The 14,734-nt window shown below is 44.0% G+C and overlaps 1 protein-coding gene across 1 annotated transcript in view; it reads left to right on the top strand.

Annotated features, from left to right (window-relative positions):
- Nucleotides 1-14,734, top strand: part of LOC126092074 (protein neuralized) — an 897,276-nt gene that overhangs the window by 765,100 nt on the left and 117,442 nt on the right. The window lies entirely within an intron of this gene.

Here is a 14,734-nt window from a genome sequence, read left to right as displayed (position 1 = left end):
GCCGCGCGGGATTAGCCGAGCGGTCTGAGGCGCTGCAGTCATGGACTGTGCGGCTGATCCCGGCGGAGGTTCGAGTCCTCCTTCGGGCATGGGTGTGTGTGTGTTTGTCCTTAGGATAATTTAGGTTAAGTAGTGTGTAAGCTTAGGGACTGATGACCTTAGCAGTTAAGTCCCATAAGATTTCACACACGTTTGAACATTTTATAGACCACGAGTCCATGACTATGTGTTAAGTATATAGTTAGTATTGTAGAAACAAGTGGGTCTGGTGTATGGGACGACACCGTCCAGCACACAAACAAGCTGTAAAGCTGATGACAAAAAGCCAAAACCAGTCAATGTACACGGCCTTCTGCTAGTGCACCACGTTTCTCCGCCAGCATTGTTGTTTGATAACCAACAAATTAAGGTGCAGCGGGCCCGAGTTCAATCTCCGGCCGGGTTGGAGATTGTCTCCAATCGTGGACTGGGTGTTGCGTTGTCCTTTTCATCATTCCATACTCATCATCGGCACGCAAGTCGCCCAATGTGGCGTCGACTGAAATAGTCCTGCACTCGGCAGCCAAACTTCCCCGGATGGGGCCTCCAGGCCAAAAATGCCACTGACTCATTTCATTTCATTTTTGTACTGAAAGAAATAGTATGGAGTCTTGCGCCGAGATTTGTTTAAGTACTTTCACTATTACGTCGGGTGTCGGGAGAACTTCATTTTAGAAACATTATATCGGGTTCTGCGTCATTCCAGTGACATGTGCAACGTGCAGTAAAGAGATAAGAATTCTGACATCATCAAAGACGAGACTACACAACAAATCCAACACAAATCTCACAGGAATCAGTTCTTACAACTACTACTAGAAAACAGTGTGTGTGTGCGTGTGTGCGCGCGCGCGCGCGTGTGTGTGTGTGTGTGTGTGTGTGTGTGTGTGTGTGTGTGTGTGTGTGTGTGTGTGTAAGAGAATTCGATTATAACATTTTAAGGATCTATTGGGTTGGGTCGATTTGGGGGAAGAGACCAGACAGCGAAGTCATCGGTCTCATCGGATTAGGGAAGGAAGTCGGCCGTGCCCTGTCAAAGGAACCATCCCGGCATTTGCCTGAAGCGATTTAGGGAAATCACGGAAAACCTAATTCAGAGTGGCCGGACGCGGGATTGAACCGTCGTCCTTCCGAATGCAAGTCCAGTGTGCTGAGCACTACGCCACCTTGTAGGATCTGTAAAAAAAAAAAGCTAATTCTCTAAGTACCGGTACTACCGATAAGGGAACGCCGTCAGTCAGCCATAAAGTAAAGTGGTTAGTCCTTGGCGGCGATCAGATTACGGGTGTTATAAATGAACAAGCTGCTTACACCCTTTCCGACATCAAGATTCAAGTTAGTCAGTCAAATAACTAACTTGAAAAACGATAAATTCCCAGATGGCTCTTGGTAGTAGTACATTACAAAGGACGGAGAAATATGTCATTCTGAAGCAGTCATTATGTGGTGATAATTTGCTCTGTTCACACCGCGGAATATCGTGTTATAGTAAACGGCTCATAAAGTTTTGCATGCATACTGCAATTACATGTCGAGAAACAGATATACTTGAGAGAATAAAACAAAGATGTCGCAGTTTTGTCTTAAGTTTAATTAGACACGTCAGTCCTGTAGATGTGGCAGTCGAAATACAATCGTACGCTATTTGCTACATTTCCATACAATATACAAAAAGCAACAGCGTGTGGTTTACACCAGAGGATAAAGGTGGTGCAGCTTTAAGACGCTTGACCTGTATTGGAAGGACGAATCCTGCACGTTGTCATAGCAGGCAGTGTCGTCTCCATATCTTGTTATTTGTCAAGGAGCAGTCTAGAGCGGGATAAGTGTTTGGATTACACAATGTAGCGTTGACTAAAAAGTTTGTGTTAACACTCAAGATGATTCGTATTTGCCGTAAACTGGGAAAACCCTGCCAAGCAGGGCAGCTTTTCCACTTTTTGAATAAGATTATATTTGGTGCCCTAGAAAGTTCCTTATTCATCCAACAAAGGCACTTATGTTTTCGGTGTACAGGAAAAACAATAGGTGACAGATATGGCCGTGTTCCCTGGTCTTTGTCAGTGCTTTTTCGTTCGGCTTGTGGAACAAGCGTTTTGTGATAGCCTACAAAAGTGTCTCGCCATGTCCTCTCATTCTAATGCAAGTGAAAGCGACTTCTTTTGTTCAATCCAGCGTACAATTACGTTTCAGAATCACTTTTAGAAATAATATTGTGTGGTGTATTTATAGTAATACATTGACGGAAAAAACCGCATCACCAAAAAATAATTAATGTAGAGTAACGAAATTTCGAGAATACATTTTTCCACGATCATGTGTTAAGTGCTTAACAATACAACATGTCAGGTTAACATAAGAGCGAGATAAGGCGTTGAAAACGTGAAATTCTGATACAGTAATAACCGATATATTAGCCAGAATGTTGAACGCAAACATGCAAACGTGCATGCAATGTGTTGTACAGGAGTCGGATGTCAATTTGTGGGATCAAGTTCCATGACTGTTGCACTTCGTCGGTCAACACAGGAAAGGTTAATGCTGAGCACTTGTTGACCTTTGATTCTGTGAAACGAATCTCTTACACTGCAAGCTCTTTGTTTTCCACATTTTGAGAGGTGGTGGTATGGACTGGAACAATAAAAATATGTCCAGCAAACATGAGCTGTAAAGCGCATACTTTAACACCTACGTATACGTTACGAAAGTATGATACATTCTGAAGCTCGTGTGATTGCTGCAGCAGCAGAGCACAGACTGATGGACTTCAGCCGTGCAGGTAAACACGCGAACTTTCTCTGCCATACGTGATTGCTTACATTCTGTGCAATAGGGCACTCGGCGGAACCTCTTCGCCAGACGGAAGGACAGTATGTTATTTCAGGCGCTATTTTCTTGTTACTGGTGATCATGTTCAACATATGTCGTTGAAGTCTTCTTCCAACACTCTTTCCATCGCCACATGAAAAACATAGGCCTATTGAAATAAAACAGATTCGGTCTCATAGTTTGTCGGATATAACCGTTTAAAATTACTTGCGTAGGTCGAAAATTCTTAATGCAACGAAAATAGCAGCACTTAGGTGTATTTACTCGTCTGGATATACGCTTATGAGTCCAAACTAGAGATGGGCAAACTCGTTCATCCTTGGGAACTAGTTCACTGATGATCGCTCGTTTTTGGGAACCGTTCATCTTTACTCGTTCACCGTTCATTTGTGCTTGATATACAGTTCTCAAGAAAAATTGAAAATTAGTAGCATAGGTGACTGAAGATGGAAGGCGCCAAGAGGGGGCACTTGCCTCCACCCTGAGTACAGAGTTTTTATTCGTAACAGAATTCTCACACACTTGTAATTTTCGTGATTTTGCAAAACCTCTCATTTAGCCAACTGTAGCGTTATGTAGCTGATCGCTGTGAAATAATATGAGGTGGCGCATGAAAAACCGGCCCTGAGTGCAGACTGCTCGCCAGTTATGCAGGATTTGTTGACCGCTACGAGCAGAATAGATAAACATGTAATAATTAGGCAGTGAATAAATAACAAATAAGCTAACGCAAACAATAACTTCGAAACAATAGATGACGATTGGTAGGCGACAATGAGCAGTCTAGTACTCGAGGCCGATTTTTCGTGCGCCACCCTGTACCACTGAAATATTGTAGAAGTTATCATATTCTCTTTACAAAATGTGACACCACACACTCGTTTATGGAACGCGGACTTCATTCAGTTGCAAGTCGGTCTGCCTTCCATAACAATGAACATGCTCTGTTACCTTGGATAAAAAAAAGACGGAAAAAGGCCACTCGTGTGTGCCGTGCCGACTTCCTTTGCATGTGCAATAACAAGAAAAAAGTCTTGCCTTTTTAAAAGTATTTCTGCTGCTGTTTATCGGAATAGTGAAGTAAGCTGACATGCCGTTTTGTTACCTGAAGCCGGTTGTTGTGCCGAGCGGTTCTAGGTGCTTCAGTCTGGAACCGCGCGACCGCTACTGTCGCAGGTTCGAATCCTGCCTCGAGCATGGATGTGTGTGATGTCCTTAGGTTAGTTCGGTTTAAGTAGTTCTAAGTTCTAAGGGATTGATGACCTCAGATGTTAAGTCCCATAGTGCTCAGAGCCATTTGAAACATTTTTGTTACCTGAAAATATGTGTATATTACGTACCACGTAATTTTATGTAATTTACGTAATTATAAAATAAATTTTAATTACCTGTCATGGACACTGAATAAAATACGAAAAAAACCAGAAGTTCAGAGTTCAAAATATGTTTGAAACAGATCTAGAGTGGGCGCGCACAGCGAACGAAACGAACAACTCTATACTGAAGTAACTATGAGCAGTGGGCAGTGGAACTGCGACGAGTGGCGACGCGAAGAAGGACGAGTCCGGCCGAACGAGACCGAGACAGACGGGAACGGGGACCGAGGCCGGAACGAGACCGGCTGACGTGCCGTTGCGCGAACGAGACCGACCGTTTCCCGTTCCCGCGAACCATATGTGGAAATCCGCGACCGAAGTGAACTATGAAAGACCGTTCCATAGAATTCGTTCATTGCTCATTTCGTTCATCTTGATGAACCGTTCCTTTGGATCCGTTAGTGCGCGAACGACCCATCCCTAGTCAAAACATTATGACCAGCTACTTAATAGCGTGTTGGTGTATCTGTGGAACGGAGTGCAACAGCGATTCTGCTTTGCACGTTTTCGACAAGTCCGTAGTAGGCGTCCGGAGATACGTGTAACCAGATTCCGCAATTTTCGTAAATTAAGGGCCGGTTGTTTGGTCGCACGGAGCTGGCACCCGATAGTGTTCCAGATGTGTTCCGTCGGATTCAGGTTAGGCGAATTTTGTGACCAAGACATCAACCTGATTTCACTCCCTTGCTCCTCAAACCAGAGTCGCACGATTCTGACACGTAGAGTTGTCCTGCTGGAAGATGCCATGGCCGACAGCGAAGATATCAAGTTTGAAAAGGTACAGGTGGTCCGCAATAATGTCGAAGTATATGTAAATTGAAGTGGATCTCTACTGTCAGCTGCAGCGGGGCATTATGCGGAGTAAGCGGCGACGGGCGAAAATGTGTACCGGACCGTGATTCGAACTCAGGATCTCCTGCTTACTATGCAGGTGTGTAGACCACTGCGCCATCAGGGACACAGCGTTACCGTAACTGCACGGACTACCTCGGCACACCTCACGGCCGTTCCACACTCTCACCTAGCACCAACTGTCCGTAGTCCCTGTCCATTACTCTATTGTTTGGTACTCTCAGATTCCCACAGGAGCTTGGACGTCATGCATTCATATAATGTCCACGCAGTCCACAACTGTCGTGGAACCTCTGATTACCACTTCAGGTCCCATGGAAGCACAGATGAATGTCCTCCATAGCATAATACGGGCCGGCGTTCATGGCACGGTGTCTGCTCCTGGCAGACGTTCGCCTGTATGATATAACTATATAAAATTAAAATAAAATATTGTTATATTACTTCTTAAATATTTTGCGCCGTGGTAGACTGTAAATATTTTATTTAGTTATATTAATTTCTTCTGTGAAGTACAAAAATATTTTAAATATAAATATGATCTCTGGATACTTTAATATTCTATGGATTAAAAACTACTTCTCAAAATAAATGATTTCACACTGTATTTTTATACACTGAATTATGAAAATTATTGTCCTTTATTCCCAACAAGTTCACTCCAAGCCAAAGTTCGAGTAACATCGGCTCCTGTGATTTCCTTGAAACTACGAAATGAGTAGTCACCGTGTCGCCTGCAGCGAAACTACCGAACTCCTTTAATGCAATCTGCAAGAGATTCAGGTTTCGTTTTGCAGATGACATTGACTCACTGATTGTCGGTGAAGCCGACCAAAAAGCTCTCCCACGAAAGGTTCAATTATTACAATGCTGAAGGCTACTTTTCCTAAATGTTTTAAGATGCCAGGCCGGCCGGTATGGCCGAGCGGTTCTAGGCGCTTCAGTCTGGAACCGCGCGACCGCTACGGTCGCAGGTTCGAATCCCGCCTCGGGTATGAATGTGTATGATGTCCTTAGGTTAGTTAGGTTTAACTAGTTCTAAGTTCTAGGGGACTAATGACCTCAGATGTTAATTTTATTTAAAAAAACAAATGTGTGTGAACTCTTATGGGACTTAACTGCTAAGGTCATCAGTCCCTAAGCTTACACACTACTTAACCTAAATTATCCGAAGGACAAACACACACACGCATGCCCGAGGGAGGACTCGAACCTCCGCCGGGACCAGCCGCACAATCCATGACTGCAGCGCCCGAGACCGCTCGGCTAATCCCGCGCGGCCGTCAGATGTTAAGTCCCATAGTGCTCAGAGCCATTTGAACCATAAGATGTCAGAGTCAAGTATTTTGGATAGTCATTGGGCTTGGAACCATTTGGATATCCAACAGAAAGATCATCTTAGTGTCACTGTCCTACAGTACAGGACCAAAGTACGACTATTACACACTTCCTCCTGCTTAGGCTCAAAATGGCTCTGAGCACTATAGGACTTAACATCTGAGTTCATCAGTCCCCTAGAACTTGGAACTACTTAAACCTAACTAACCTAATGACATCACACACATTGTCCGCGTCCGGTAGCTGAGTGGTCAGCGCAGCAGAATGTCAATCCTAAGGGCCCGGGTTCCATTACCGGCTGGGTCGGAATTTTCTCCATCATTTCATCCCCATCGATGCGCAAGTCGCCGAAGTGGCGTCAAATCGAAAGACTTGCACCCGGCGAACAGTCTACCCGACGGGAGGCCCTAGCCACACGACATCACACACATTCATGCCGGAGGCAGGATTCGAACCTGCGACCGTAGCGGTCGCGCGATTCCAGACTGAAGCGCCTAGAACCGTCACACGGGGCGGTTCTGCTTAGGCAAATCGAGCAAAGCGGTTGGTTGGTTCTTTTTGCATTTGATGTGGTGTACGGTGGGCTTGATGGGACTCATGGAGGCACCATTAGTTCATTGGCGAATATTCGGAAAACCCCACATAAAGGGTTTTTTTTTACTATATTTTTGAGGTCACCAACGCACCAAAACCGAGCCAAGGATTCCAGAACTACTATGCACAGCTAACGGCTGAAATTTTTGCGAAATAAAGATCCCATCTCGACAGCTTTGAAATTATTCTTGACACCCTTACCTGTTTACAAGAAACAGAGGCTCAAAGTTACCCTACTTCTACGCGTAAAGTCCGGCATGAGACGAAATCTAAATAATTACATAACCGCAGCAAATTGCTCAAATTTTAACGGTATATTCTCTGGGAATTTACCTAGAGGAGCCATATCGCCGTTTTCAAAAATCTTTAAACGTTATCGCGAAACACCCCAAAAACTTGTTTTTTGGGTACCAAAACACAGTCGCGGATTCCGAGACATCTATGTACGTCAAATGACTGAAATTCTTACGAAATATTCTTAAGATCCCGATCTCGAACAACCGTGAAAATTTTCTTGATGGCTTTATCCGTTTCCGAGATAAGTAAATCAAAAGTTACAGATGTAGAGGTCCAAAGTTACCCTATTTGTACACTAAAATATTCACATAAAATCCGGTGTGTGGCTAAAACGTAGTTTATAAAGTGACGTATCACGATGAAATATGCCGTAAAGTGTCTCCATTCTCATCAGAAGGATTCTGGGAATTCCGTGTTTTAATACCGAGGCATCTGCAAAATTTTTGTGTACGTAAAATCCAGTCTGAGGTGTAAAATTAGTTTTGCGTTATTTCAGCGTTACATAAGTAAACTATCAAAGTTCTTTTCATGTGAGTGACAAGTCCTGCTGTAACAGGGAAAAAAGGGAACCAGCGAAAATATGCTTCTGTTTAAGAGACTCTGAAGTGGGATACCAGCTGCTGATTACCTTCCTAAACACCTTTAAGAATTTTCCCTAAAACTTTGGGGTATTCGCACTATTTTCTGGTGAGAGAGAAGGAAACAGTGACAGCCGAAAAGAGACGGAAAAGTAATAAATACTGGGAAATATTAGCCAATTTTTGTCTACAGAAAGAGCGAAGGAGACAATGGTAGTGTGAGAGAAAGAGAGGGACTAATGGCAGTTGAACATACTTGACAGTGACAGGAGTGCTAGGAAAAGAGTGAAGGGGACAGTACCAGTGGGAGATAAATAAATAGGAGAAAGTGATAATGTTAGACAGAGTCAATGACAATGGAGACGAGCGGCAGTGAGAAGGAAGGAATGACATAGTAGGGATAGAGGGAGCAAAAGGGGGACAGCGTATGTGAGAGAAGACTGAGGTAGTAGAACAGACTGAAGAGGACTGGCTGTGAGGCGGAGTCACTGACAGGGAGTCAAAAAGATAATAACAATAAGTCGGGTTGAATGCGTGAGTGAGAACGGGCAAATGAGAGCGGATGGGTATAAGCGACTTCCAGCGGTGGACAGAAGGACATTAGCGAGTTAGAATGAGGCAGCTGGTACGCCACTTTTCAATTAGAGTCTTTTAAAAGAAACATATTGACCTTTTTTTGTGCTCCGATAGGAGCATATTTCGGGTGGTAGTGTTTGGATCGTCAGTGTATTTGGGTGGCCGTCTTAGCTGCGTCACCTAATAGAGAAACAGTTGTTTGAGAACGGATCGAGATATCGGTCACAGTTTGTGGGAAAGAAGCATCCTAGGATCTACGCCAGTGGTTCCCAACAGGTGGTCCGCGGACCCCCAGGGGTCCGCGAGCTATGCCAGAGGGGTCCGCAAGATGCTATTAGAAAAAAAAAAATCTTAAATATATTTCGTATTATAACAGATTTTTAGTTTTGGCCGTTTCGTGCGTGAGCAGAGCTTTAGCGAACGCTAACTTCTGCCTCTAGCGTCTTCCTAGAGCCAACTGACACTAGCACATTCTAGCGCAAAACTAGAATTAGTTAGATGCAAATAGTTCTGCTGTATGCCGTTAGACAACGCGCGCTGCCTCTTTGCAGCTGAACTCTGACAGTCACTTTACACAGGAACTGGCATGTCAGACGACAATCGGCCATTGTTAATTTATTTCCAGTGCTTTAACAGACCGTATTGTTTACATATTCAATATTCTGTATTAAAAGAGAAGTGTTTGTAAAGCCTTGTTTTTTGAGGAAGCTGCAGTTCGCATAGTTAAAAATAGACAGTTGGTTAAAAAGTGGTTCGTTAAAACGAGGAAGGCCTACAGATGAAGAGGTAGATAATGCATTTGTTATACTAAACACCCATATTTGAAGACAAAGATTTTGAGTAATGATCAAAAATTTAACGATAACAATGATGGCTAAATTGAGAAAGTTTTAAGCTCAATATTTTTTCAATAATGAGTATGTCAATGTTTTTTCTAAGTACCAAAAATAGAAAACGTATAAAAGACTCTTAATTTGGCTTTTTTAGGTACTTGATATTGTTATATGACAAAGTTGCAAGATGTATGAGACAGGCGAAATACCCTCAGACTTCAAGAAGAATATAATAATTCCAATCCCAAAGAAAGCAGGAGTTGACAGATGTGAAAATTACCGAATTATCAGTTTAATAAATCACAGCTGGAAAATACAAACGCGAATTCTTTACAGACGAATGGAAAAACTGGTAGATGTCGACCTCGGGGAAGATCAGTTTGGATTCCGTAGAAATACTGGAACACGTGAGGCAATACTGACCCTACGACTTATCTTAGAAGAAAGATCAAGGAAAGGCAAACCTACGTTTCTAGCATTTGTAGTCTTAGAGAAACCTCTTGACAATATTGACTGGAAAATTCTCTTTCAAATTCTGAAGGTAGCAGGGTCAAATACAGGGAACAAAAGGCTATTTAGAATTTGTACAGAAACCAGATGGCAGTTATAAGAGTCGAGGGACATGAAAGGGAAGCAGCGGTTGGGAAGGGAGTGAGACAGGGTTGTAGCCTCTCCCCTATGTTATTCAATCTGTATATTGATCAAGCAGTAAAGGAAACAAAATAAAAATTCGGAGTAGGTATTAAAATCCATGGAGAAGAAATAAAAACTTTGAGGTTCGCCGATGACATTGTAATTCTGTCAGCAAAGGACTCGGAAGAGCAGTTGAACGGAATGGACAGTGTCTAGAAAGGTGGATATAAGATGAAGATCAACAAAAGCAAAACGAGGATAATCGAATGTAGTCGAATTAAATCAGGTGATGCTGAGGGAATTAGGTTAGACAATGAGACACTTAAAGTAGTAGATGAGTTTTGCTATTTGGGGAGCAAAATAACTGATGATAGTCGAAGTAGAGAGGATATAAAATGTAGACTGGCAGTGGCAAGGAAAGCGTTTCTGAAGAAGAGAAATTTGTTAACATCGAGTATAGATTTCAGTGTCAGGAAGTCGTTTCTGAAAGTATTTGTATGGAGTGTAGCCATTTATGGAAGTGAAACATGAACGATAAATAGTTTGGACAAGAAGAGAATAGAAGCTTTCGAAATGTGGTGCTGCAGAAGAATGCTGAAGATTAGGTGGGTAGATCACGTAACTAATGAGGAGGTATTGAATAGAATAGGGGAGAAGAGGAGTTTGTGGCACAACTTGACAAGAAGAAGGGACCGGTTGGTAGGGCATGTTCTGAGACATCAAGGGATTACAAATTTAGCATTGGAGGGCAGTGTGGAGGGTAAAAATCGTAGAGGGAGACCAAGAGATGAATACACTAAGCAGATTCAGAAGGACGTGGGTTGCAGTAAATACTGGGAGATGAAAAAGCTTGCACAGGATAGAGTAGCATGGAGAGCTGCATCAAACCAGTCTCAGGACTGAAGACCACAACAACAAAAACATGACAAGGTATCAATCATGCTCGATGAGGGGGTCCTCGAGAAAATTTTGTTGGGAACCCCTGATCTAAATGAAATGGTTTATTAGATGTTGCAGAGCAAGTGCTTCAGATAGAGTGAACGCTGGTCTTCTCGCAAGGAGGGAGGCCAAAGGATATCTCCAATAACGCAGCCATGTGCTCGAGCACGCGGCTTATCAGTGGCTAGCTCGCGGCGTCGGAGCGGTTGTTCGCGGCGACACGTTTGCGAAACCGGCGTGCCCGTCATGTTGCGGGGGCGGTCACGTCGCTGTGCGCTGCGCCGGGCCGACCCCGCCGGCGGCGTCGTGTCCGGCCGCGGCCGTGGCGCGCAGCGGGCGTGAGGCGGAAGACTTTGGGGCGTCAGCATTCCTGGGCACGGCCGGGGCTAACGGGCCGCCGCTTCCCAGGCCGCCACAACACGGCCGCCCATTGTCCGGCGCCCATTCAGCGCGGCGCCCCGCCGCTCGCCGCCATTTGCCAGCGCTGACACCTCCTGGACGCGACGTCCGCAACAATACGCGTGAAAAATGGACGCATCTGATGACTGAAGAAGAAGCGTCGCATTTGTTGGGGGCACTGACGGGGGGCAGTCGCGACAACAGTTCAAAGGGCGGTGCTGTGGACAGAATAGGCTCTTGCGCGCTTAGACCACCACAAGAGAAATAGCCGATTGTTGTTTCGAGTCTGGGTCGGATGAAACTCGGATGCGAATCCCTATCCCCCCCCCCCCCCCAGTGAGCATTTCCTCCTCCTTCATCTACATACATACTCCACAATCCACCATACGGTGCGTGGCGGAGGGTACCTCGTACCACAACTAGCATCTCTCTCTGTTCCACTCCCAAACAGAACGAGGGAAAAATGACTGCCTATATGCCTCTGTACGAGCCCTAATCTCTCTTACCTTTGTGGTCTTTCTGCGAAATATAAGTTGGCGGCAGTAAAATTGTACTGCAGTCAGCCTCAAATGCTGGATCTCTAAATTTCCTCGGGCCCGTGACCCAGTGGCGGCGGCCATGTTGGCCAAAGAGCTTGAACGCCACAGATAAAATACTCCAAGTCAGAGATATTATGTGCAGTTCAAGGTCACGTGCTGCCTAGCACGAAACCAAGTCCACACTAGATATATGTTAATAGTTAATATTTTTTTAAAAAGGAGATAAGGAAAGGAGATAAGGAACTTTATTGTCTATAATACAACATACAGTCACCATTGATCTTTTTTTGACAATTGCCATTTCCGACTTTGGCCGTATAAACAGTTACTCATCAGCATTCAACTTCTTCTTTCTTCTGGTAGACAAAGTGAATGGCATGCTGGGAACCAATGTACCATAAGCGTGTTTAGCCAACAGTCCTGTAGTCTCAGCTATACTCCAAGTCTTCCAGGCCAGAATGTTAGCATCTGTAAATGCTTCAAGGCCACCATAGTTTGCGTGATTGCCCCAACCAACTGCCAAGGTAAGCCATGTTGGGCCTCCAAACACTGCTTGCACATCACAAGTGAAGTTCAGATGGAGTCCACGAAACACATTGAGACCCCCAATCAATTGCTGTTTATTAAACTGTCCAGCCAAGTCAATATCAATTGTTTTTAAGCGCCGATACACAGGTACACTGCGCCGCCAGCGACGACGGTAACCTAGACGTCGCAGAGGCATCACTGTGTGTTAATGTGCCTCAGCAACGCCTCTACGACGGAGCTAAACAATGTAGAACAACAACGTACGGTACATCCATAGCATTCTGTATTATTTCATTTCTTTATTTCTAACATTTTAAAATTGTACGTCGACTTTAGATGACATGTCAATCATAGATGTTCTTATCTCTGTTTGTGAACGTACTTACAGTCATGTTTTGAACATTGTCCCGCTACACTTTATTAACTAATGTTTCGCCGCAAGGGATATCGGATTTTAGAGTAAATTAATATGGAGTATGTCGTCCTTCTTTTCAAACATTCACATACCCATTTGTTCTTTCCTTATTGTCTTTTGGGGCATGCAGTTGTAGTAATTAAGGTAGGCACAAATGCAGCGATCAAAAAGAAATGATTAGCGTACACTCGCATTCTGTTTACAGCGTTCCTTTCTTGTTGCTCCCATGGCGATGGACTGTGTCTATCGCAATCAGTAAGCGTGAAAGGAAGCTACCGTACAGACAGAGGGATCTATACATATACTTGGCAGAACTAATTACATACTGACATAATCGCCGGAATTGCTTTTGTTTCTCAAAAGATATAAATATTTCGATTTCGGAAACGAAGCTCTGTATTTTGCCAAGATGTCGAAGAATAAGGTCCCTTACTTACTGGTTGTATCGAGTAAGATGTGGAGACGGCGGTTTGAAAGCGGACAGAAGAAGTGCGAGGAAAGGCGTCACTTGCCTGAGGGATCGCTACTTGGCGAAGGGGCAAGTGTGGCAAATGTCCGGCGTGGCAAATGTCCGGCCTCCACACACACACACACACACACGCCCGCACACAACATGAGCACTAGCGCCAGCTCACCTGCCAAAGACGACCGACGCGAAAAGTTATCGGTAGCGAAAATTTGTAAACAACCGGTGATGTAGCATTAACTCGGTCCGTCTGTTTCTTGACAAGGGAGAGAGCAGGATTTCATGCAGAATTTCAGAAAAACAGCTCCATCCATATTTCCAAGGTTACTTGCTAACGTAACGTCAATTGCTTTCTTAATAACACTATCCCAGTAGCTGAAAGCGCGTGCCCGAGTCTGTGTTGTTATATTCCACAGGGTAACCGATGCCAAGACGGCGTTCTGGAATAGCCGACTTGCTCGGCTGTTGTAAGCGTGTGTGACGCTTATGTTCAGTACATCGCTTCTCCACGTTCCTGATGGTCTGACCAATATATGATACGCCACAAATGCAAGGAATACAAGACTCCCGCCTTGCGCAAACCAAGATCATCCTTAACGGAACCTAAAAGAACCCTAATCTTAGTTGAAGGCCGTAAACACATTGACCGTCATATTTCCGCAAAATACCGCCAGTCTTATTGGAAATGATCGCTGTGTAAGGCAGAAAGGCCGTAGAGTGGACTTTATAGTGGTCGATGTGTGTGTGTGTGTGTGTGTGTGTGTGTGTGTGTGTGTGTTTGTTTTATCTTTTCGGAACAGCTATGTAAACCAGGGTTTTAAATTTCCTTGTACAGCGCTTTCCTGGTACTGTTTTGCTTCAAAATGACAGGGTGTCAACTGTTGCAATGTCGGCGGTTATCGACGTCACACGTGCTGCATTCCCCTAAGTTATTTTAACACTGTATAATCCGAGATAAAGTCAGATTGCAGTATTATAATGTCTTACTTTTTAATTTCATGACAGGGTCGGGGTTTTGTTATAATAAGTGTTTTGGTGAGTTATTTCTTCTAGATTCTTTTGACAAAATGCTCTCCAGTTGATCCATTCTGCAAGATGTATGAATTCTTTGATGATTTCTATTTTTTGTTTCCACCTTTAAAACGTTTCAGTGGGTCTTTTATGTTCGTCATTAAATTCGTCTTTTCAAAAGAAATTTTGAGACCTGTTTTTTCTGTTTGTTTTTGTAATTCGAGAGCGTGTTCTTTGGCTTTTTCCCACATCTACGCTAGTACGGCCATATCATGTGTACAAGCTAGACAGTTGACTTTGATGGTTTTATTTTTTGGTTCCTAATCGGATACGTCCATTGGTCTTCGTGTCACGCCCTCTGACTTTACTAGGGCACATTTAAATACCAGTGAGGAGAGTCAAGCTCTTTGCCCTACGCCGCTTTTATCTCAAAAGGGCTGGAGAGTTCTTCCATGAATTTAACTTCGGAGTATGTGTTTGGAAGTGTTTTTC

Source organism: Schistocerca cancellata, chromosome 1, assembly GCF_023864275.1.
Source record: "Schistocerca cancellata isolate TAMUIC-IGC-003103 chromosome 1, iqSchCanc2.1, whole genome shotgun sequence".
In the NCBI taxonomy this organism is placed as follows: domain Eukaryota; kingdom Metazoa; phylum Arthropoda; class Insecta; order Orthoptera; family Acrididae; genus Schistocerca; species Schistocerca cancellata.
Note: the sequence above shows the minus strand (reverse complement) of the source record. Positions and strands in the feature narration are given on the sequence as shown.